Consider the following 26,062-nt stretch of genomic DNA (forward strand, 5'->3'; position numbering starts at 1 on the left):
TGTGAATATCTATTTGTGTTCGAAAATGACAGTTTGTTTAAGCTCTAGGCTTAATATTATGCTCAGTTTAAGCCTGTTTGAGGTAAAGTTTTATTCTTGCACATACAGTGTTAAGTGCACACATAAAGCCCATGTAGTAGTTATGCCAACTATCAACTCTGACGTTAAATTCAATGGGAACCCATCAGCCTACCTGGGCCATATAAGCTAGCTGAAGTTTGTGTAATAGTTACCATGAATGTCTATACATGTTCAAAGAAAAGTTTATTTTAGTCTAAAGCTTAAAATATAAAAAAAACCCTGCCCAGCGCAAATTGATCACAAATATATCAGAAATCCACCTAAAACGATACAAATTTTGATTAGCCTAACACTCGCTAAGAGAAACCAAAACAAGTGTCCTCGCATGTGCAGAATGCAGCTGGCCTGAAAGTGCTGGCGTGAAACTGCTGGCGTAAATCTATGGCTCTGCAGCTCTACCATAGATCACTGTAGTCGTGTCATCATTTTGTAGTAGGTGCCATGTTCTTATGCCCATACTAGGAACTCCAGGTCTAAGCTCCATTTCTCTATGGCCAGAATGAATAGGGTTTTCGAAAAATCGCACCCTGTGTTAAATAATGTTCAGAACCCGATACGTTTGTCCTATGAACATTCTTCTCTCGAATACCACTGCATCATCTGAATTACGAGGTTGTTAAAGAGTTGAAATATGAATATTGCTACATGTAAGCTAAAGCTACTGCGAACTGAATTCACGTCATTAGACTGACAGTCTCCTTAAGCAGGTTTTGGCAGTAAACATTTCCAAGTATGGACTGAGGGCAGATCTAAAGAAGTCAGAACAAAATCAGCAGGTTTCCCTGCAGTTCTCTGTTCTTCATCTGATGCTCACTGAAACACGATATATCTTTCCTTTTAGCTTGATTTGAAAAGATCTTCAAACGTACCTGCACTCAGGCTAATCCAGTACAGACTCAGCTTAATATCACTGCTGACCCCCTGATAAACTGATTTAGTCTCTCAGAATATCTTAATTATTATTTTAATGCTGCTAACATTTTTCTGAGGACATTTTCTCAGGACATTAGTTAGGTTTTTGTTCGACTTTTCCCATTCCACCTTAAATGCTGCAGCAGTCATGTTCTGAACTGCTGCACCATTTAAGGTGGAACGGGAAAATTTGAACAAGCAGCCGGCGAAAAAGACGGTGACTTCAGCTTCATGGAAGGTTGAAAGGCATGATATGAGGAGGTTTCACTATTTCCGCTTAACAGCTGAGTAACATTAACTTATTTCAGTATTTTGTCTCGTTTGCTAATGTTTGTAATAGCTAGTCACAGCTGCTGCACCATTTAAGGTGGAACGGGAATATTCAAACAAGAAGCTGCGAAAAAAGACGCTTAATTCAGCCTCGTAGTTTTAACACGGGTGGTATTTTTGATAACGAGTTTTAGTCTATCAAAATATCCCACCCAGAGGTTTTATTTATGGGTATACCCGTAATTATGCACTACGGTAGAACATTTCGATATCACAGCTCGTCAGAGCACCGCCACAGCCTGCCTTAGTTTCGTGTAGCTTAGTGACATCAAATTGAGGCGCGGTAGCTTTAGCTCACATGTGGCAATATTAGTATTATAGCTCTTTAACGACCTCGGAATTCGGAGGATCCAGTGATATTCGGGAGAAAAATGTTCACAGGACAAAACGTATCAGGTTCTTAACATTATTATTTAACACAGGGTGCGATAGAGGCGATTTTTCAAAAACCCTATTCATTCTGGCCATTGAGAAATGGGGCTTAGACCCGGAGTTCCTAATATGGGCATAACGAGGACTGCAGAATGACGCACGACTACAGTGGTCTATAGATATACATACGGATGCGGCGTTGGGTCCAGCCAGACACAGCGATCCACGCTCATGTTTGTGTGATGCGTATTGTTTGTGTGATGTTCATGTGTAGATATGGCCGTGTGGTTGGTGATGCACAGAGAACCTGTTGATGTGATTGGTTTTCCTTTTTTATATTAAGCTTATTTCATTCAATAGTCCTTACACTCCTTAAACCGTGTAGATATTTATAATAGATTAGCACCTTATTATACGAACCTGAAGTTCGGATCTTATTTGCCAGCTTCTTGTTCGCATTTTCCTGTTCCATCTAAAATGCCTGCTGCACCATTTAAGGTGAAATGGGAAAACTCGAACAAGAAGCTGGCGAATAGGAAGCCAACATAGCTTCGTCCTTCTGTGTATAAAGATTAGAAGTGATTCACGCATTGATGGATTTGCTGATTGTGTTGTTACCGGAGCGCTAAACCCATGTCAGGTGCAGACTGAATACTTTCCCGCTGGTCCGGACAGATGATTAGCATGATCAGTTAATAAATAAATAAAAGCTACCGAGAGCAGTCCATGCAGCCTAGATTAATCTGTGTCTGAGAATTATAACAAAACAAATTTGGTGAAAATCGGTTGAGTAATAAGGAAGTTATTTAATCATGAGACTCATCATCTCTCAGTACAAGTGAATTTGTTCACAAGCGGATCTTGACTGCACTAACATAGCGGACGCGCAGACGTATCGCCTCAGATAGAGAACAACAGACAACGCGGCATCTAGGTATGTATATCTATGGGCTCTACAGCGAGATATTATTGATCTGGCCCGCGGGCCTTAAAAGGTTTCATATGCTGCCACCTACTGGTGAAGAAAAATACCTGTCGTTTCCAGCTGCAGAAACAGTTGAGTTTCTGCAGAATGCTGAATGCTGTGTTTTCATTACTAAAAAAAAGAATAAGATATATAATGGTAAACACATTTTTATTTATTTATTTTTAATAAGGTGGTAAATATATTTTCATAATAACACATTTAAGGCATATATTAAGATAATTCACAGTTTTAATTTTTTGTCCAATAAATAAGCTAAATGAACATAACAGGTTACGTTTATGTTGTCGTTTATGTTGTAACAGTATGACACAGATAATCATAAATTGCATGAATAGGATGAAACTTACAGAGCTGTAAGCCAATGTGTACTAACTTTCTTTTCGTATGCTTAATTGGATCACTCTATAATTTGGGGTACATTTCACATCAAGAAGAAGTACAAAAACAATGTTCTCTCTCATTTGAAGAAGGCCTTGCTGTCGCTCACTCAGGAGCAACTACTTAATACTGTAACAAAAACAGAAACCTACTAGTAGAGGAATATGGTCTACTTTTAATAAACAATGAAGTATTTTGCTTTTTAAAACATATTTCAGTATCACTGGACAAATACACCATATTGAGGTTTCTTTAAGTATTTCCCACCCCAGTGTGACCCTCATTATAATTGACCTCAGAACACGTCATTAGTAATGAGCGCTTAGTTCTCCTTCCATAGAGACAAAGCGCTGTACACAAGTTTGTAAACAAGTTTTAATTCAAGCTGAAATGGAACACTAGAACGCTCCATCCGGGTTCTGAACAGGTGAAAAAGAGCGTTGATCATCAGTCGTTTACCGACACCCGTACAGACAGGCTGAGCTCTCCTGCGCTCCGACATCGCTCCTCAGCCGGATTAATGCAGCGCTTTTCTTTCCTCAGTCTTCTTCCATCTGCCATCAAGTAGCGCCCTGTGCTGTGTGTGGCTGGAGCTGCTGCCGCCGCTGGATCCATTTATTATATGTAGAGCTGGAGGACTCGGCAGCAGAGGAGCAGAGAGGATGCAGAAGTGCTGACCGTTGAAGAAAGTACCAACAGACACGAGAACAGTTACTAATAAACAGTTTATTCATCAACAGAACTGCTCAAAGAGCAGAATTATTCAAGATAGACAGCTAATATTTCAGTCGTTAGCCTAAGGCTACATTTACACAGCAGGTAAAGTGGCCCAAATCCGATCTTTTTCCTCAAATGTGACACTGATGTGTCATCTGTGTGGCAGTGTGAACAGCAAAAAACGCACTGAATCTGACATTTTCAATTCCGATTTGAGGCGCTTTCATATGTGTACTGAAATCTGATATGTATCCGATCTGCGGCAATGCGACTCAGTCTGAACAGCCAGATCGGAATTCATGCGACTTTTACATCAGTCCAACTCTAATAATTTCGCTCATAAACATTTAGGCTGATGTTTCTGCACCAAAAAATTAGAAGAGACTCATCAAACCGTTCCGTCTTCGAAGAGGTTTCGAACAAACCGGCCAATCCATCACTTTTACGGCGAACTCGAACACATTGTGGGTGATGAGTCCAGCTGTCAACCACTTGAACTTCATAATCGCTCCTGTGATGCTGGTGAAGACGAAACTAAAGCTGCGGGAGCGACTGGCGTTCGCTGGCCGTCATGACTGTTTACCTCTGGATGAGCTGCAACGTGAAGCTCTGTTCTTTTGCGCATGCGGGTCGGTTTAGGAGCGTGATCTGTTCAGACTGATGTCGCATACAGATCACATTTTAAAAAAATGTGAACAGCCAAACAAAAAAATCGGATTTGGTGACAAAATCAGATTTGGGTCACTTTTACCTGCTGTGTAAACGTAGCCTAAGTGACTTAGCTAAATAGCTGGGCGCTAAAGTCGTGAGGTTCCGTGTCTAGTTAGAGATGAGTCAGAAACACAGAAGAGTCTTATTACTCCATTTCTTCATTTTCATGGTCTGGAACTGGAACCAGATAAACGATAACTCTTAAACTAAACTAGATACACAGTTAGATGCTGCTGAAAGAAGGTCTTCACATCGTCCCTTTTTCTGTCCCATATTAACTCATATCTGATTCCATGTCAATGTTCCAAATAACAGCAAAATACAAAAATACTATTTTTATACAATCTCTGTCACATGGGTGATGACATGATTACACATCCCATGAAGCGGTGCTGCTATCAAATCATGGGTTTAGTTGTTTTATTGTATTTTAATCCTTACAGTTACAAGACATATTTAATATTCTCCAATTGTATTTATAGGCCCTGCACCTCCTCAGAGTCCTCTGATGCCATCTCCTCCACCTCAGCTGCCCCCCAGGACGTCCTGACTCAGGATCTTCTTGCCCGACTGCTCATGAGGTAGAGCTGAAAAATTAATCATTTTTAATTGCAATTTAAGAGAGTGCAATTTTCACATCACAACCACAATTTACTGGCAGTCTGGCACACTACATTTGAGGTTCAAGCCTCCGACCAGAAGAAGTGAATATCCTGGTCTTCTTGGCCAAGAAAACAGGCCTGAACCTTGATCTATAGAAATTAATCACAATTTAAATCGCAGTAGCAATATTAATCAGAAACATTGCAATTAGATATTTTTTCCCAAATCCTTCAGCCCTATCCTGAGGTAAAGCAACACAGACTACTCTTATCAATTCAAACTTAATTTTTATAGTTGTATTTATGAGTAAAATGTTCTGCTTGTTTGGCAATACAGATAGCTGGAGAAGATGCATCTCTCCAGAGCCGTCCATCTGCACCCTCTCCACCGGTGCCACTGCCTGAGCCTCAGCCTGAGCCAGGCTGCTCTATCCAGAGTGATGCAGAGGTAAAAATATACAGACTCTAATCAATTCTAACTACATTTTCAACAGTTTTATTTTTCAGCAAGAAGTACTGTATGTTTGACATTATAGGCCGCTGGAGATTATGCCTCTTGGTCACCTCCACAGGTTCCACCCTGTCTCCATCTCAGCCGACCCCTGAGCCTCAAGGAGACCCAGCGTCCTCAGAGCAGCACGCTCCGCAGGTAAAGCTATGCACACTGCTTTCATCAGCTACATTTTCAACAGTTATGCTTGTCAGCAATAAGCAAGGCGGGTTCATGTATTGTTGGACTCGTTTACTCAGCTATTAACTAATACTTTCTAAGTGAGCCACTAGAAGATTTTGCTACTCAGGTAGCATAAAATAATGACTTTGTTATTCAGGATTTAGAACCTATGTGTCATATTAACCAGCACACTGTCCCATTTTACCGGAACTCACCCTAACGCATATTTGGTGCTATAGGCATCCAGAGATTCTGCATTATCTCACCAGGCTCCACTGCTGACACCCTCTCCACCTCAGCCAGCCCCCAAATGTCAACCACACCCACCTTCCTCCACCCAGAGCGCTCCTGAGGTAAGACTATGAACACGGCTCTTATCATTTCTGAGTGCATTTTCAGCAGTTTCATTTCTCAGGTAGTAAGAATTGCATATTTGATGTTACAGGCAGCTGCAGGTCTCACTGTGCCTCCTGAGGCTTATCAGGTGTCTGCTTTGTAGTTAGTACTCTAGTTTTTATCCTTTCACTGTGTGAATTAGAGCTCTGCCTGTTACATTTGTTTCTAAAGATATTTGCAAGGTGTCCACATGTATGAAATCTGTTTTGTTGCCACAGTAACTACTTTGCCGTGAAGAGGGTTTCCAACTTTCCTCTCAGGCTCTCTGCATTGTGCCAGGCTTTCACTGTAAGTCTACCAGATGAAACTTCATTCTCAGTTCTCAGTAACTCTGCCTTTATACACCAGAGCCTGTCCAGTTGTTCTTTTCTCACAACTATTTTCTTGTTTTTATTCTATAGATTGTTCTGAGTGACAGCCATCACGCAAATATGCCGTCATAGCAGGCAGGGTCCTCCTTGGTGGAATGGCTGTCCAAAATGCTGGGGTAACACAACATGTTTGTCTAAAGCAAATCTGACCTGTATTATCATGAATAAACAGCAAACGGACATTTTTCTTCTGCACGATATTGAGGCATTCCATGAGGCATATGCTCGCCTGGTAGTCTTTGCTCAGGATGCTTCACATTGTGAAGCTATTTGCTCTGAGCTGGCACAAATTGCGTTATTAACCTTAGTCCACAACATGGTCATTGTTTTACTACAGTGAATCGGGTTTCTTATCCTCTCAGATCCAGCATTTCCACTTCATTGACATTGTCTGTGAGTTGGGGCTGATGGGAGTGCTGCAGCGAGTGAGGCGTCCGATCTGTCCAGTAAGAGACTCCACTCTTTCTTAGAGTCGAGTGTGACTTTGTGTCCTGTATTAGATGTTACGAAGCATCTCAGAGCTGTAACGAGCGGCTCTCCATATAGATAGTCATGTTCAGTAGAATGTGAAATGCAGCACTTGATCCTAGATAAAGACTCTTATTCTGACTCTTGTATTATACACTTACAAACTGTATGAAGTGAAAATGACCGCAAATTACCTACTCACCATTTTTATATTCCCTGTTCTAGACTCCAGGAGGCTTTCTTGGGCTCCTGATGGATGTAATTTTTTCTTTCATTCCTGTCAGACCTAGAGCTCAACAGTACTTGTTCCTGCTACAGGTAAGTAGCACATCAACAGCATTAATAGCACAAATAAATATGAGTAGAATTGTTTTCTTATTGTTTCAATGGACACAATGTGAATCAACATAACATAATAACATAACACTTGTCTCTCTCAGGATGAGGCAGGGCTCCTGTTGGAGGACATCTTTGGTGAAGAGGAGCATGTTTATATGGACTCCGGATCCCTGGCCCTCGCTGGGTGGGACTGTCTGGAGAAACGTGTCCAGGGGCTGTTGGCGTTTAACATCTACATTTGTAATTTTCAGTGTAATATGAATTACACTATATAGTGAGTTGCCAGCTATTAGGTTCATCTACCTTGTATCTACACTTGTTGGCCATTTTGGTATATATGCTGAATAGTTTCACTTTGCAAGTATACAGTTATATAAGTTTCTAACTGTAGCCCATCCGTTGTGAAATGCTGGTACAAGTGTATTAGACACTACAGCATTAAACACTGTGTACTTACTGGCCATTCTGTTAGACACACTTCCATGTAGGTCTACATTTACAGATTGCAGTTCATATTTTTTCATGCATTATTTATGTTAGACATCCTCTGGCTCAGGGGTTTTTCTTCTTTATCCCTGAGGACCACTGCCCTCTACAGTTAAAGTATTACCTTCCACAACACACCTAATTTATTATCAAGCCCTTCATGAACTGGATCAGGTGAAAGGCAGAGGTGGATAGTTTAGAAAGAAAAAATCCTCCTCAGTATTTTTTCCAGCTCCCTCTCTAATTAGCTTAACCCTACCCAACAGAAGAAGTGTCCAGGATGTGGGAGGATTTTCCATATTGGACCTAAATTTTCCACCTCTGGTTGGGGGGAGTGAGTACATGACACTGTGCAGGGCAGCAGGACCCCAGGACTGGAGATAAGAACCACTGCTCTCTGTGAGACTGCAACCCTGATGGTCCACAACACTGCAGAGATTAGCATTCTATCCCTTTATACACACTTTTTCCAACTAATTCCAACTAAGTCCTTTCCACTGAATGATGGGGTAGTAGGGGGGGCTCATGAAGTGTTCAGCAACAGATGGGCTACAGTCTATAATTTAATACCTACATTCAAGTGCCCTAATAAACTGCCAGCTCGTTGTACAGTGTGCTTAATTGTAGTCAGTGTATATTATTTTTGTACTTTTTAAAATTATTTTTAAAGGTGAACTCCGGCCAAATGAGAAATTTTAGCATTGCTATATCTGTTGTAAGCATGTCTACTCACATCCTTCAGTTGTGCCATATTAGTTATTACAGTGAGTTTTTACTAATGTATGAGGAAGCTCAAACGCTGACATTACTGTTGGTCAAATATCACGTCTGTATTCATCAGCTTCTAAATCAGTGTATTTGTATATCACTGTGGAGGTGTGTGGGGGTGGGTCTCGTATGACATATTTGCTCAGTGCATGCTGGTTGTTATGATGAGAGATCACTGATGGACGAAAAACAGATACTAAATCATGAATTTTATCAATCTGATCAGGCTGAATTCAGTGCTGCACCACAGATTACATAACATGACTTATAACATAGTAAATGGTAGTTTTAGGCCAGAATGACCCAGAATGACCCTTTAAAGCAACATAAGGCGAACATATAAAGTGTTTCATTATGTTGTACACAATTTCATAGTAGATTTCAAAGGCATTTCTCATTGTTATAGTCTGTCTCTTGATCTCTTTCTGGTTCTTTCTCTATCTATTGATCCGTCTCAGTTTCTCTCATGTATTAGTTGACATTTTGTTTTCTCTAACTGTAGTTTGTCTTTTTTTCTCCGGATGTCATTACAGGATCACTGGACCCATCTGAGTGACGTCATCCATCCATCCGTCTGTTCGTTGGTCCGTCCATCTATCTATCCATCTGCCCATCCATCCAGTACCAGACAGCAGTGTTTTGGCTGAGCTGAACTGATTGGCCTCCACCATCATCTTTCGGTCAATTATTTTGTTTTATCTTCATGAAGCCCCATCATTGCAATTCACCATAAAACATGCAAAGATTCAAATTATTGTGCAAGAAGATCACATTACTAAACAACCCTAAACATTTCTCTGTATATATCATGTTTCTTTGTATTCTACTGTTAGTTTTCTTTCATAAAGTTTTGTTTTTTAATGTTTGTCTCTCCAGATCCTGCCATTCTGTCTACATTCAGCTGATGATGGACTGAAATGAAGATGTGTGTGTTTTGTGTGTGATGGTGTCCTGTATATATCTTGTACATACTGTAAATATATTTACTATCTTTTTTCATTGTAAGTAAATACTGTTGTCTTGTTCTTTTAAATGTTTCTGTGATTCATGTTAAAACTTGATTGTTTATCTGGTAAACACAATGTTAGGGCAACATTTACTGGCTTCCTCAGAAAACAATCCATCCTCTACAACTCATACAAAATGCAGCAGCACTGATCCTAACAAAACCAATAAAAAGAGCCCAAATTACCCCATTAAATTAAAAGTATCTTTTAACTTTGATCTGTGCCATTATTATTATTATAGTTATGCAAATATAAGCTTGAGCCAAAAGAGATTCCCTTATTTCATTAGTTAAAGGACAATGTAATGGCCATTCCATACCAACTCAACTGGGCCCTGTCAGACCATTATGGATAGCCCTGAAACACATGCAGACAAAAACAGCAATTTAATTGACACCAAGCGTCTGTTAGTGTTTAGTTATGGATATTTAAAGTCTTAAAAATAGTTGCATGAACTGCACAGTGAATTTTGCTTGAAAATTTGAATGAAAATCTATGTGACCGGAGAGACCCTTGGTGAGTTTGTGTGGAATTACCCACAAATAAGGATAATACTTATAAAGAAGAATATTAATTATAAATAAGTATGAGTATTATTACTATTTGTGTGGCTTGGTTCATTGTAAATTGTAGCTGTACACATAACTTTAACTGTGCACTGTACTAACTCATGTACTTTAATGTTTGAATTAGAGTTTAGAGAACATCCACATTACTGTAAACATCTCAGCAGCGATGACAACAAATGCTGTCCAGTAAACCCTGTAACACTTTGTGTTGTTTAAAAGAAAGTAATTTAAATAAAAAATATAGCCGCAAGTGGCAATGAGCAGGTTCAAGCACACATCAGGTCAATGAGGCTTTAAGCAGTTTGATCCAACTAAGCCTAATGTAATTTGTGGCTTATTTACAGAGAGAAGAGAAAAATGGAAGGACATCAGAGTTTATTAAAAGATTTCAGAAGATGTCAAAAGATTTCTGTATGTTACAATTATTAATCACCAACTTTTCAGAGAGTGGGCAAAAATTGCCATATTTATTTACATGACAAGGTTCTCAAATGCAGCTTAGGTCAAAAACTAAGTGAATGGAGCCATAAGTGTCCAGAACTTACAAGGAATTTCAGGGAGAAAGACAGTTGTGTTTATTGCTGTGACTTTTGGCTGTAGTGCTGAAAGTATTATTATTTGTGTAAAGCATTTTAGAGAGCCACAGTGTGGATTGAAATTGAGTGCGTGCTGTTGAGTACAGTCCTAGGGTGCCTGAAAAGGTCTTATTGTGAAAGAGTGGGAAGTGAAGATAGTCGTTAACTAACCTGTTTCACTGGAGACTGAGGGTGACAGACTTATTGAAGTGTCTTTGCTCTATCAATGGTTCACTGGACCCCTTGGGTGCCAGACTCAGGATACTGGAGAGTTGCTGGTCTATCAGTGGTTCACTGGACCCCCTGGGTGCCAGACTCAGGATACTGGAGTTGTTGGCAGATGTGCAGCTTCAGTGGACAACTAGAATGAAAGAGAAAATATCAGCAAGTTGTTGAAGTAATGTTTGTCTCACTGGAGCTCTTGTGTGTCAAAGTCAGGACAGGGGAGTTGTGTGATCAGTGTTTCGCTGTAGGTGTTGGTTGCCAAGTGTATGATTCCAGAGAAATGCTGGCTGAGTTACAGCTTTAATGGTGTGTTGAGAGACAGAATAGAGGAAGAGTTGTTGACTTTAGGTATGTTGTTATGAACTAAGAAATAAAGAGACAAAGTTGTGTTAAAGTGTGATGTGTGGTTATTGCTGCTTGTGTGTTATGGGTTAGTAGTTTATGGGAGTAGTGTGTTAAGGTCAAGGAAAAATACTGCTTCAGGAGAATTGTAAGCGTGTGGCATATAGAATAAGTGTGTATATGATTAGAGTGATTTTGTTATGTACTAGGAAATTTTTTTAGGAGTTGTGCAGTAATTACTGTAAAAGTATTTTTTGCTGAATGATTTTTACTTGGTTAAGCATTTTAGTTTGTGCTTTTTATGAACATATTGTCCATAAGGGGTGCTAGTAGTGTAGTTTGTGTGAAGAACTGCAAATGAATGTAATGTGATCAATAGTGTGGAACAGTTAAGAAAAATGTATGTTTAGTAAGAACTGTGAAAACTGTAAGGGAAATAGGTCGTTGCTGAAAGATGTGTGGGTCAATATGTCATTTTGGATATTAAAGTAACGCAATCTCGAAATACCAAAAAAGAGAAATGTAGAAGTAAATTGAAATGACAATGAATGTATTTGTAATCAAAAATATAACAAAACGTGTATTTAAGTAATGTAAATTTGTAAAGGTGTAAGAGAAGTGAATGTGACAATGTAGCCAATTTAAGGCAACTGTTATAAGATAGTGTGTATAAGAGTGTATCACTGCAAATCCATGACAATTTACATTTGAGAAACAAGTGTTTTAGCAGGGTGGAATATTCTGTAATGGTGTGACAGCTGTAGTGATGGTTATGTTGTGCTTTGTATGAAATACATTAGGGAGTTGTGGTGTACATCCTGATGAAGTGTGTACATGTAACTGTGTTGTTTACTAAAGTCCTAGGATGGCACACTTAGCCTGATTGAGAATTGTTGCTTCGTTGGTGGTTCATTGCACCCCTTGGTTGCCAGACTCAGGACACCGGAGAGCTGATCAGTGGTTAGCTGGATGCTTTGGATGGTAGACTCAGTATACTGGAGGTTTTGGCTGATGCGTAGCTTCAGTGGACACCTACAGGCAAAGATGAAATGAAAGACATCAGAGAGTTGTTTTCATGTGCAGCTCAATGGAGTGATTTTGGGTTTGTGAATGTGGGTCAATGTTGGTAATGTGTATGCAGCATGTAATATGTTCATAACAGTTTATTTGATTGTATGTGAGTGTGACGTGTATGTTGCTTGAAATATATGAACAAAATGTACCAGCAATGATGGGTTGAACACGCACAACACATGGGAAGTTAATTAATATGTGGTATTCGTAAAGATAACAAATAATGACTGTACTGAATGTGTTTAACATGATTATATGAAGATGCATCATAGGTTATTCTACTGAAAGCATGCCACAAAAAGTTTGCATTTTTTGGGGCACAAAGGACATTTTTCAAAGATGGACATGGTATCACGTAAAGTAATGCAAGTTAGTTACAGTTTTGAAATTAATGAATTAATGAAAATATAAGCAAACGTTAGAGAGGAGTTTAGCAACTGGGTTATTAGAACGAAGTGTCTATGAACTGTGTTTATAAAAGGGAACTGAATCGTCTGCTTAACAGAGCAGTTTTCTGATAAGGGAATATCTTGTATATGAAAACACATTAAAGGTTACATAGAGAAATTGAACGTGAGGTTGATGTTATGAAAGGTCATGTAGTTATTAGTGACACTAGCTATCTTACTGCATATGGTGGTCTGCAGTACTGAAGAGGGGCAAAGAAGTGTGCTATGCTTCACTGTGTGGTATGACACATACAATAACAAAGACCCTCTGTTTTGTTTTGAGCTAGTATGATCTTTGGCAGGAAGATTTGAAGGATTAGCCATTCCTAAAAAATGTTCACAACAACACAAGATATGTGGAAACGTTCAGCTGTAGTAAGTAGATAAAAATAGGCTTACGAGCAGCTACATGCTAAGTTCCGCAGTGGAGATTTAGACAAACGGGTAAGTAAATACTTGATAGCGATATTACATTTTATACAGAAGGTTTGGAGCATGTTTAAGGAAAAACAACTTATTTTTCACCGGAGAACTGTTAATTGTTGAATAGGGTTTGTGGTCGAAAAACCCATGTGACCAATGACCTCTGAAGCTTATGGATACAATCACATGACAGCGTTGAAAACTGATTCAACAGAAATGAACCGGTAGTTGTTCATGGTTTTAAGGCAATAATAAATGCATATGCATACATTTTTATTTAGCTTTCATATCAAGGCCACAACTCGAATGTGAAATAATAAGAAAAAGTTATTTTAGGAAGTGCTTCTCAAGCTCCTCAACATTGTCCATCGACTGTAAGGCGTACCTTTGCAGGTAAGATGCCAGGGGAGAATTAGACAGACAGTGTGTACTGTTTGTTGTCCTCGTAAGAGAGCAGTCTTTTGTAGGTGGTCGTCTTCTGCATCATTCGGCACTGCTGGCAGTTCCTGGGGTTGAAGGTGTCCTGCCGGCTGCCACAGAGAGAGCACTTCATGGTGACCCGGATCTCTAAAGTGTGAACGGGGCCAGCTCAACCGTGCATCTGCAGAGCCACCAGCGCTGTCGGGAACATCTAAGTCTCTGATGGGGCTACAGGTGGTGCTTATGGAGGTTGTGAGCTGAATTTTGCCCTCAAATGATCTTGTTGAGAGCTCAGCGAAGGCGTAGGAGGACAGCGCCTGGACCATGTCCACCTGCCTCTCCCACAGCTGCAGCGTTATCTGCGCAGTCCCATTGGAGATGCAGCAATTTCTGACCTCGCGCTCGGCCCCGCGGATGTTCACCGTTCGTACAGACGGAGTTAGAGAGACCACTTTAGCTTCCACCAGGCTGACCTGCTACCAGAGAGACAAGAAAGGACAAAAATGTCAGTAAAGCGCAGTAAAGCATTAAAGGGTAATTTGCAGCTCACAGAGTGTTTAAAGTGCTTACCTTTCTGCCTGGCGGAGTCTTTTTCTGCTGTGATGGGGGGCTCTGTGCAGCGAATGGCACAGTGGTCACTGAAATGTCACTCCTGTTACTGACGATCACGTCAAAGTCTGACGTCCCCCTGAAACCTGAAAAACATACAATACTGCATTAGGAAGAGGTGCGTAAACGGTGACGTGTTCATAGAGTTGTGCGTAAGAGAAGTACTTACTTAACGCCTTCTTTACATTCTTTAGGCAGAGCAGAGTTCCATTTCGCGCAGCCTGCAGCCAGACTCTATTGGAGAAATGGGGATGGTCAGTGATTCAAGCCCACAAGTAAAGTGTGATTGTCCTGTAGCCGTATTTGTAGTCCATGTAGCAATAAACAGCAACATTGTTTCAAGTCTTAAAAGAACTGATAATCAGGTCTGAAGTAAAGTTGTTATAGTACTTGACGTGTTTGTCTGCAGATCCAGACGAGACATCAGTGTTGCAGTTCTGACAGATGTTACACAGCCTGTATGTCTAGAACATCTGACTTACAGACCAACAAAATTGTGTAGTGAAGCATTTATTTATTTATAAATTATTCACAATTTAAAATGTGTTTTCCATTTCTTTAAAATCCAACGAAGGCAAGTGTTTGGTGAAGTATTTTTAAAGGCATTTTAGTAAAGGAAATGGTTCTACTTAGAACCATTTGTTCATTTCATGCTTAAATGGTTCTTTGGATGAAGTTGTTCAGTTTGATGGAGAATGTGTTGTGTCTATATTTCTATGAAGCACAAAAATTCTTCTTGTATTGTTATAAGTTTGTCTTTCTAACAACAGCAGAACTGTTTTTGTTGTTGTACAGGAGTACTTTCAAAAAGGTTCTATATAGAACGATATACTACACATTATCCATCAATCTGAAGGTCATTCTGCAAATAACCATTTAACTATGAACTGCTTCTATATAAAACTCATGGTTCTTAATAGAATTATTATCTTTACTAAAGAACCCTTGAAGAACCATCTTTAATTGTGCACGTAAAAAATAATGCACACTTATTACAAGTATGTTCATTTACATAATTTACATAGATAGATAGATAGAACTTTATTGATCCCGAAGGGAAATTGCAGCGTTTCAGTAGCAAGACATATAACTGCACATAAGCTTACATATACTATGCAGAAAAATAGAAATAAATCTAGACATAAGTTAAAGCACAAGAGAAATAAAATAAAAGTATATCTATTTACATATTTACATGGCATATGAGACAGACTTGTTGTATATACATGACAGCAGGCACTGAGTGGTATGAGGTAATCTAAAAGCACATATTATAGACATAACTAACTCTGAGTTGCATCAATATTATAGTGTAAAGTGCATAGTGAGTGTCATTACAGTAATAGTATATTTCACAGTGTGTATTAATCGGAGAGGAGATACAGTGATGTGGTTCAGCCCAGTTCAGACAGCAAGAGATCAGTACCATCTCTGCAATAAGGAGACTCATTGTAGAGCCTTATAGCAGTGGGTAAGAAAGATCTCACACGGCGCTCTTTAACACAGCGCAGTTGTAACAGTCGGCCACTGAATGTGCTTCTCTGTTTATCCAGTGTAGCATGCAGAGGGTGTGAGGTGTTATCCAACAGCTTGTTGAGCCTCCTCTGTTCTGCCACAACCTCCAAAGAGTCCAGCTTGACTCCTACAACAGAGCCAGCCTTCCTAATAAGTTTGTTTATTTTGTTAAGAGCACTTTTGTCAATGCTGCTGCCCCAGCACACCACAGCATAGAATAAAGCACTTGCTACAACAGACTGATAGAATGTCCATAGGAGCTTGGTGCACACACCAAAAGACCTCAGCCTCCTCAGGAAGTAGAGACGTCTTTGGCCTCTCTTGTACACTGCGAGAGTGTTACAGCTCCAGTCCAGCTTGTTGTCCAAGTGCACACTCAGATATTTGTAGGTCCCAACCACTTCCACATCAGCTCCCTCAATGGTGACTGGTGACAAGGCAGTTTGGACTTCCTTAAGTCCAGCACCATCTCCTTAGTCTTACTGATGTTTAGCTGCAGCTGGTTCAGCTTAAACCAGTCAACAACGTCTTTCACCAGCTTCCTGTATTCCTCCTCCTGTCCATTCCGTGTGCACCAATGGCCGTGTCATCCGAGAATTTCTGCAGATGACACGACTCTGTGCTGTACCTGAAGTCAGAGGTGTACAGGTTGAACAGGAATGGAGCTAACACAGTCCCCTGGGGTGCCCCAACACAGCACACAACCATGTCTGAGACACAGCCCTGCAGTCACACATACTAGGGGTCGTCCAGTCAGATAATCCATTGTCCGTGAGATGATGGATTCATCCACCTGCGTCAGCCGTAGTTTCTCCCCTAAGAGCACAGGCTGTATGGTGTTGAATGCACTGGAGAAATCGAAGAACACGATCCTCACAGTGCTGCCCGATGTGTCCAGGTGAGGGTATGTTCTGTCCAGCAGGTAGATAACTGCATCATCCACTCCAATGCCATCCTGGTATGCAAACTGCAGATGGTCGAGAGCTGTTCTGACCAGAGGTCTCAGATGAGCTAGCATCAGCCTTTCAAGTGTCTTCATTAAGTGGGATGTCAGTGCAACTGGTCGATAATCATTCAGTGCTGCCGGTTGCCTTTTCTTGGGGACAGGAACCACACAAGATGTTTTCCACATAACTGGGACTCTCTTCAGGCTGCAGCTCAGATTGAAGATGTGCTGAAGAATTCCACACAGCTGCTCTGCACAGTTTCAGCACCCTAAGTTCAATGCCATCAGGTCCTGCTGCTTTGCTCTGCTTGAGTTTTTTCAGTTCAATCTTCACCTGATTAGCAGTGAATGTAACATCACTGGACATTCCAGTTGTGGGGGTGGGTGACAGGCGTCCATTGCAGACAGTGGTTGCTATTGGTCACAGGTGTGAATGGCTGTGGTGGAGGAAGGTGAGGCTGTGGATGGCCGTAGTTGTGTAAGAGTGTTAATCTGCGTAGTAGACAGACACAATGGAGCAGGAGAGGAGCTGTTGTCAAACCGCACAAAGAACTGGTTTAACTAATTTGCCCATTCATGCTTTCCCTCTGCTGGAATAGGGATGCGTTGCTTGAAGCCAGTGATGTCTTTTAGGCCTCTCCAGACATCACGAGTGTTATTCAGCTCTAGTTTGTTTTCCAGCTTGGACTTTTACTCCTCTTTGGCCTTCTTAATTGAGGTTTTAAGCTCTTTTTGTACCCTCTTCAGTTCCTCCCTGTCTCCTGCCATAAATGCTCTTTTCTGCCTGTTCTTTTCTTAAGTCACTGGTGACCCAGGGGTTGTTGTTTGGAAAGCATCGGACAGTCCTGGAGGGTACAACAGAGTCCACACAGAAGTTGATGTGTATGCATTATGTTATTGCATCAATGTCCTCACCATGTGGTTCACACAGGACATCCCATTGTGTAGCCTCCGGACAGCCCCTCAGTGATTCTACAGCCTCAGGTGACCACTTCCTCGCTGTCCTTGTGGTCACTGCCTGTCTCTGAACCAGGGGTTTATACCACGAGTTGAGGTTATGGTCTGAATGACCCAGTGGGGGAAGAGCTGTGGATTTATATGCTTTCTTGACTTTGGCATACAGCAGGTCCAGAGTCTTGTTCTCTCTCGTCTTGCAGTCCACAAACTGGCTGAAAGTGGGCAGACATGATGAGACGGTAACATGACTGAAGTCTTCAGACACTGAGATGAATGCACTAGGGCTCTGGTTTTGCACCCTCGCAATGGTCGAGAGGATATTGTCACACGCGGGGTCCACGTTAGCAGAAGGTGGAATGTACACAGCACACAGAATGGCATGAGAAAAACTTGCATGGGAGATAGTACAGACGCATGGCTACAACACACAGTTCAATATCCGGCTTACAAATGACTTCTTTAACCGTGATGTGACCAGGATTACATCATCTGTTATTCACAAACATAGCCAGCCCTCCTCCCTTCTTCTTACCAGTTTGCTTGTGGTCTCTGTCCACCCTCACAGTAGTAAAACCATTCAGCTGAACGAGTCAGATACGCACGGGCTCAGCCATAACTCCGTAAAGCACAAATCGCTGCATTCCCGGTATCGTTGTATCCAAGTTAGAGTAGACAGTTCGTCCATTTTGTTAGCCAGTGGCCGTACATTCCCCATAATTATAGCAGGAAGATTTGGTTTGTATCTCCGCTTCTTTTCCTGCTGTTTCCCACTCTCTCCCACTCTGCAGCCCCGGTAAGGACGTCTCAGCTGTGGTGGAATCACTGGCCGCTACGATGTAAACAAAGCCTCCAGCTTCCGCAGCGCGATCAGCTGATTCCTCGTGCAGACAAAGGGAGGGCGCGCGGTGCAGTCGTAGTCTGGAAGTTCAGTTAAATTATCCATGGAAAAGTCAATAAAAGTTTTAAAAAGTTGTGTAACAACTTTAGACCATGCCTCAATATCCAGAAAAGAAAGAAAGTGGGTAAAAAGACGCTATTTACAAAAGAATAGAAGACACAGAGACTGGAACAGGCAGCTACCTCGAGTGGCGCCTGAAGGTGCTTATCGAAACAGAGGACTTCCCTGACCGGGAATCGAACCCAGGCCATGGCGGTGAGAGCGTCGAGTCCTAGCCACTAGACCACCAGGGACAACAAAGTACAAACAATGAGTGCATCAAACACAGCACTGTTGCTAGAGTTTTTACACACTTTGTATGCTTACTGGCAACTTTATTAGGTTAATAAACCCTGTAACACTAATGTTGGCCTTCCTATAGCCCTTCATCTGGGCCACTTTTACCTGTGTATAACCACTCTCAACCAACCAGTGACACTGACGTGTCTAAAAACCCCAGCAACATGGCTGCATCTGATACAGTCGCACCAGCACCACTCACACTACCATCTCAATTATAAGCATGCTCTGAATGCAGTCATAGCCAACCACAGCAGCTCTAAAATGGTCATGTAGGCTAGAAATACTAATGGCAAGTTATTAATACAGATAAAAGCAATTCTTAAATTGAGTAAGCCTCTGAGCAGAACAAATCCTCTAGGACAGGGGTATTTAATTCAAATTCAATGAGGTCCAGTTAGAGAAAATTTCCTCAAGCAAAGGTCTGGAACATCATAACGTCTAACTTGCATTATGATTCAGTGCCATATACTGTTTACTGAAGTAGCCTAGTAGGTAAATCAACATCTTATATTGTCAACAACTGAATGTCAAATCAAATAAAGTACAATTCAGTAATATTTCAACATTTATTGTCAGTTTTCTCTTTTTAGAGAACACCATATGAAATAACTTCCCTCTGTGTCTTCTATTTTTTTGTAAATAGCGTCTTTTTACCCACTTCCCTCTGACTTATTTTCTTCTCCAACTGTTGTTTCTCGCCTCGTCCCTCCCGTGTGTGTGTCACTTACTTGAGTCTCAGTGCTCATCGTAAGGCACAGATCTGACTGTAACACTGACGTGGTGGTGGTGTGTTAGTGTGTGTTGCAGTGGTCTGAGTGGATCAGACACAGCAGTACTGCTGGAGTTTTTAAACACCTCAGTGTCACTGCTCGACTGAGAACAGTCCACCAACCAAAAATATCCAGCCAATAGCGTCCTGTGACCACTGATGAAGGACTAGAGGATGACCAGCACAAACTGTGCTGCAGCAGATGAGCTATCGTCTCTGACTTTACATCTACAAGGTGGACTGACAAGGTAGGAGTGTCTAACAGAGTGGACAGTGAGTGGACAAAGTGTTTAAAAACTTCATCAGAGCTTGATGAGTCATCACTTGCTTCCAAGATTTTTTCTAATTACAAAAAGAAAATATATATTGTATTATACACAAAAAATGAATAATCTATGCATGTCTTTTACATGTTTGAAACTGAAGGAAAATGGCTCAAGAATCTGATCTCTGTCCTCCTCATGCAAAAATGTGTCCAAATTATTCCAGTAATTTAGCAGAGCCTCAGCTGCTTCATTGTCTTGCATACATAGTATGCGTGGCAGCTCAACTAATCAGACGAACAGGTCAGAAAGATCCAAACATCACTGGCTTGCTATTTTCAAATCCCCCATAATGCACTCCTTGGAAATAAATAAAGAACACACGCTAACACACGACCACTACGTCAGTGTCACTGCAGTGCTGAGAATAATCCACCACTCAAATAATACCTGTTCTGTAGGGGTCCTGTGGGGGTCTTGACCACTGAAGAACAGGGTCTGATGGACTACAGTCTGTAACTATAGATCTACAAAGTGCTCTTGTATGGTCAGTGGAGCTGATAAAATGGACAGTGAGTGTAGATACAAGGAGGTGTTATATAAAGTGCTCAGTGAGTGTACACACACACATACAACAACTTGACCTGCCTCCATAAAGTGACCTGTTATATTGCATACTGCAAAGTCGGCCTACCTGTGTTGGCAATCTTTGCTCCTGACACTGTGGTGGCTGCTATTAATGAGGTAACACAACATAGAACTAATTTGCAAGTGTACAGTGTCATAATAATGTGACATTTGTTGAGTGTCTGCTTTCCATTTCCGTTTTTACCTGAAACCTCCTCACATTTCCTTTTTCTCAGACGGAATACAGGCTGATGATCACCTTTCAGGAGGGCTTTGGATTCCTCTGTCAAGTGAGCAAACAATTTTCCATGACTTGGAAAAACATTGAGGAAAAAAAGACTCAATGTATAAAAACTTATCAAGCTATTTAAATTTTAATAAAACTCTTTATTATTCAAATGCAAATGAGATGCCTGTCCAGTCCAAAGTTCTCCATCAGCATCAAGCACCATCATTTGCGCAGGTATGCCATGTCGCGCTGTGCATAAATATCCGTAATATGTAATACGTGATATTACGTAATACGTAAATGTCCACAGTAATATTTAAATATCAAGGTCTGTCTAAATGATATTAGAAATAGTGAAATAAAAGAAATCATTAGCATGAAGCAAAATGTTGAAAGGAGTTTGATTTTAAAAATACATATCTTACCATTAACATGAAGACACCACAGTAATTGCCATATGGTTGTTCTGGAAACCCCTTTTAGGAAGGTAAAAAAATGAGTATAGGTTTTACATCATAGTTTCATAGTGATCCTAGTCATCATAGTGTCCTGGGTTTATCTTGTGTGCAAGATCCCTGTCAATTGTGAACAAAACATGAGTGTTAAAATCAAGCCAAAATGTCATGTCCCTGGCAATGTAACAGAGCATGCAAAACATGTAAAAATCCTCACTGTACATGCACCCAGCAAACTGGAACCTTAACTTACACATGCATAAGCAAGAACTGAACGTGTTCTTTCCAACATGCATTCAGACTAGCTTGAGACAGGTCATAAGAATGTGACCATCTCAGAACAGAACACACACTCCATTTCATCTAGTGACCTCAACAGAGCTGTGTATCTCTGGGCACCAAATCCAAGTGTATCGAGTGCCTGAGTGTATCTAGAGTCTAGAAAGATAATCTTTTTCTGCACTGGCCTCAAAACCTAAAGGAGACATGCAGTCTTGGTTTTCATTAAGAGGAACCTAACATGACATTCTCAATTCCAGGAAAAGGGATAATACAATCATACACAATACAACGCATACAGGAAAATTATTAAGAAATAGTATAATACAATAAAATGCTTACATCAACTACCAAACAACTACCGACATTTCTTATTTCATACAAACAATAGTGCCAAGGCTTAAACTAGACCACATGTGCCACTTGTTTGACTGTAATGCAGTGTTGGTATTTCAAAGTATATACAATAACAAGACTGTGACTGTTAAATATCACAGTATACCTTATTATGGAACATCACACATGGCAAGTTTACATCAAATAAATGATAAAAAGTTCACACAATTTGACTTACACACAACTGGTAGTGTCCTGGCATCCACACAGGAATCAGGAGTGCATCTTTTAAGTGAGCATCACTCTAGTGCAGGTAAGATATGTAAAACAGAAAGCTCTTATTTTGGAAGAACTCTTAAAGAGGAATGGGACTGGACTTAACATTGGATCACAGTTGTTTGGAGGAAGCCATGTAGGCACAACATACAGGTCAGCAGTGTAGACTTTCTTCCCCTGTGAAATATTTTTTGTGTGAAAATGCTGTGAAAATGTAAAAGACCAGTTAGAAAACTGAAGGATTACATCACTTTGAAGTCTACCTTTGATAGGGCAATGTTTTCAATCAGCTGAAAACAACTATTACCATTCTGGAAAAAAAGACATACATAATACAAAATTGTATACTAATATACTGATCGTGCCACCAAATTTCTATAAAACAAAACTGAGTCCAAATACATCCATTAACTCACAGCTGATTCCATATCTTCATTCAAGCCCAGGCTCTAAAATTCTGACCGGGTCAAGCATGCCTTTTTGCGGTGCGGACAATCGATTCGTTTGCTGGTCTCTCAATGTGCAGTACATAGTTGAGCTAATAAAAATATTGATATTGTAAAAGATACAGTGAAATACTGATTTTGAGAAAATATTGTTTGTGTAATCGCAATTTTATACAACTCACCAGTTCTTTTTGAGCTGGATGGTAGACTAAAGTCCAAGATGTTCGACAGGCAGTAATATTCTCACACTTTGTGAATGTTTCACACTGAGGTCCACAGTGATCTGTTTTTTAGAAGTAGAAAGAGAAATTAAGCATGTTAAGGAACTAAAAATAGAAACAAACAAAAACAAATAAATAACAGTGTCTACAAGGGACTGACCTGAATATGGCTGTAGTTGTGTTGCACATACCTTACCTGCCATGCTGAAAACACCTTTCTTGTGCAAGTCCATGACAACCACAGGTGGAAGGGAACCACACTTTACACACAAATATGTGTAGTCGATATCCGTTAAGGCCTCAAAATGGCAGTATGCATGGAGGATACTGTTTCTGCTAGGGTATTTCACTCCACAAAGGCCCTCCAAAGTGTATGGCTCTGGAAACTGAAATATGATTTTGAGAGAAACAAAGTAGAGGATAAGGGAAAGAAGTCTTTGGATGATTATTAGAAAGGTAATGCTATGGACACCTACAAACCTGTAAACTGTGCCTAAGATATAGACAAAGTTCAAGACTCAGGAGCACATAACCATCAAAATTATGAAGGCTGTCTTGCCATTCCTGGTACCTGTACACCACATGACACAAGGGGCATCTTCTGGTGTAGGTTGAAACATCAGCAAGATTAAAAACATAAATGTTTTTAATGCTATTTGTTGGTGTGTTACAAGACTAGGAATGCTTTGCTTGTCCTTAGGCTTAAGAACCATTTCAGTGATTTATATACTTACCACGAATAACACTTTTCATTGTGACAATTTTGGCATTTTTGGTGATTTGTATAGGTTTTTCAAGTGTAGTTTGTTTTGCACAGAATGTGTGAGTTCCACAGGAAGCAACTTTGTTGGATACTGTGTTCCTTTTGCTCTGACTACTTCATCTGGGAGGATATCTGGAAGTTTTTTCTCATCATATACATATTGCACTGTGCGTTTTAAGTCAAGAGCAAATGTGTCATCTTTTGACAGTTGTGGCATCACTCTGCTCTCTGGTTCAGATGCTGTCTCTGTCCTAAACAGTCCTCAACTGATCTGAAATAAGTGCCATTTGGCAATGTTTTTGTGAGGGCAGGATTTTCGTGGTTTTGCACAGGGACAGTGCCAAGTACCTTCATGGGAATTATAAGTTACCATTACGCTACCGACTGTAGTGATGTATTGTAGGCTCATGTATGGACAAGGTGATCAGCTTATTAGAGTCACCAAATGAGACCAAAACAGAAAATGGTACATGAGCTGCCTGTGCTGCTTTCTGCCTTTTTAAACATACTGCCTTTTTAGCATCTCCGAAAAACTTAAGGCATACCATTTCTTCCAGTATTTTGGCCTCCAATAGCTCCTCTGATGCAGTTTCCGTGCAATAATCAAGGGAACGGAGGTGCTCCCATAGACCAAAGGTCTGTCCACTCCGCTTAGCAAGCAGCTGGTACTGCCAGCACTCCTCTAGTTCACACCTAACGTGATGAATGTTGCCCTAAGTCTTTCTCTGCACATGTACCAGTACTGAAAAACCATGCCCAGTTCTTTGTACTGCTGAGAGGCCATTAGTTGCATCAATGCAAACACTGGAAAGATGTAATGCAATGTTTATGTCCTTAGATTTGTCTGTGTACCGTCGTGTAATATGTGTATGAAAATTCTTTTTGAGAAGCAGTAATGACATCTGATCATTTGTCTTCTTTGAGAGGTAGTAGTTTGGAGAAGTGGAGATGGTACAGGAACACTGTCAGATGGCAGTGGAAATTGTGCAGGACCACTGTGCGATGGCAAAGGGCATGGTGCAGGATGGCATTGAAGCCGGTGAAAGAACACTGTGGAATGGCACTGGAGATTGTGCAGGAACATCATCGGATGGCAGTGGAGATGGCACAGGAACACTGTGGAATGGCAGTGGAGCCGGTACAGGAGTGCTGTTGAATGGCAGTGGAGGTAGTACAGCGGGCACTGTGGAATGGCAGTGGAGGTAGTACAGGGGCACTGTGGAATGGCAGTGGAGGTAGTAACGGAGCACTGTCGGATGGCAGTGGAGGTAGTACCGGGGAACTGCGGGATGGCACTGGAGATGGTGGGGGTGGAGAAAGCTGGGAAGGCTGTGATGTACATACTTGCAAATGAGCTTCCATCGCATTTCTCCTGAGTATTGTTTTACTGCAAAGGGGGCAATGATAGTGGCCCTCTGTTCTGCAAAGCAAATTGCATCTGCATATTCTTTTGTCAGTAAAGAATAAGAAACAACACAACAGCACAAATGTTAACAGCATAATTCCACAGCAATTACAAAACCTTGGCAAATAAGCTGAAATATACTGCTATATTAATAATAATAATAATAAATCCGCTCTCTCTTTAGAGCCACTTTACAGCAAAGTTAATTTAGAGTTAATAAACATATAACCTACCTTTGAAAATAACTGCATTCTTTAAATGTCCGTCAAAATGCTGCTGAATTCTTGTCAGCCTTGTTGGTTTTAAGGCAGGGCATAAAGGACAATGGTACAACCTGCAGCATGATGTGCACTGTTTTAGTGTCGGCTTACTGTCTGCCGTAAATATTGACTGATGCGTCTATAAAAACAAGCAGAAATGAAAAAACATTGTACTACAGCTTTAACAACACATTACTTTCCATTCGTGTCTTTATAACTACTCCTTCATATGCTCAGTGTGACCTGTTTTTAGATTTATCTGTGAGTTAGCTAGCTATCTTACTTAGCTGTATAAAGGACATATGTGTCTAAATCAAGGTACTTTGTGGAATCGGGATACTGGCTGTTGAGAATAGTGAGTAGATATTGCACTAACGTAACAATTGAGCGAAAAATCCTGTCTTCTCGTCGTATTTATTTTACAGGCTACCTCGCTATCAACAAAGCAGTAATATTACTAATAAGATAAAAACATACAATGAAACTAGTATGCACAAAACAGGGCAAATATTTGTAGTGTTACTCTCCATGTCATCTAATTAAAATGTACATTAGCTACAAAATACGATCGACAAATATTACAAATCGTTCACCAAAAGCCGCCATATTCCTCCTCTTCAGCAAACACAACGTAATTCCGGTTCCGTGGCAGTGCGCGCACTGATGCCATTAATAGGCTGGTGGTGCATGCCAGGCTGAGAGTGCATGTCTGCAGCCAGACCCTTCTTCACATGCTTCCATAGGGTTCTTTTTGAATAAAGACCTTGGCAATGAATGCAGTGTATGAAAT

At 40.6% G+C, this 26,062-nt stretch overlaps 1 non-coding gene across 1 annotated transcript; it reads right to left on the bottom strand.

The window, feature by feature from the left end:
- Positions 1 to 18,822: 18,822 nt before the first annotated feature.
- On the bottom strand, positions 18,823 to 18,894 carry trnae-cuc. The gene has a single exon. It is a non-coding gene; the product is annotated as a tRNA-Glu (tRNA).
- Positions 18,895 to 26,062: the final 7,168 nt, after the last annotated feature.

Source organism: Colossoma macropomum, unplaced genomic scaffold, assembly GCF_904425465.1.
Source record: "Colossoma macropomum unplaced genomic scaffold, Colossoma_macropomum, whole genome shotgun sequence".
Classification (NCBI taxonomy): Eukaryota; Metazoa; Chordata; class Actinopteri; order Characiformes; family Serrasalmidae; genus Colossoma; species Colossoma macropomum.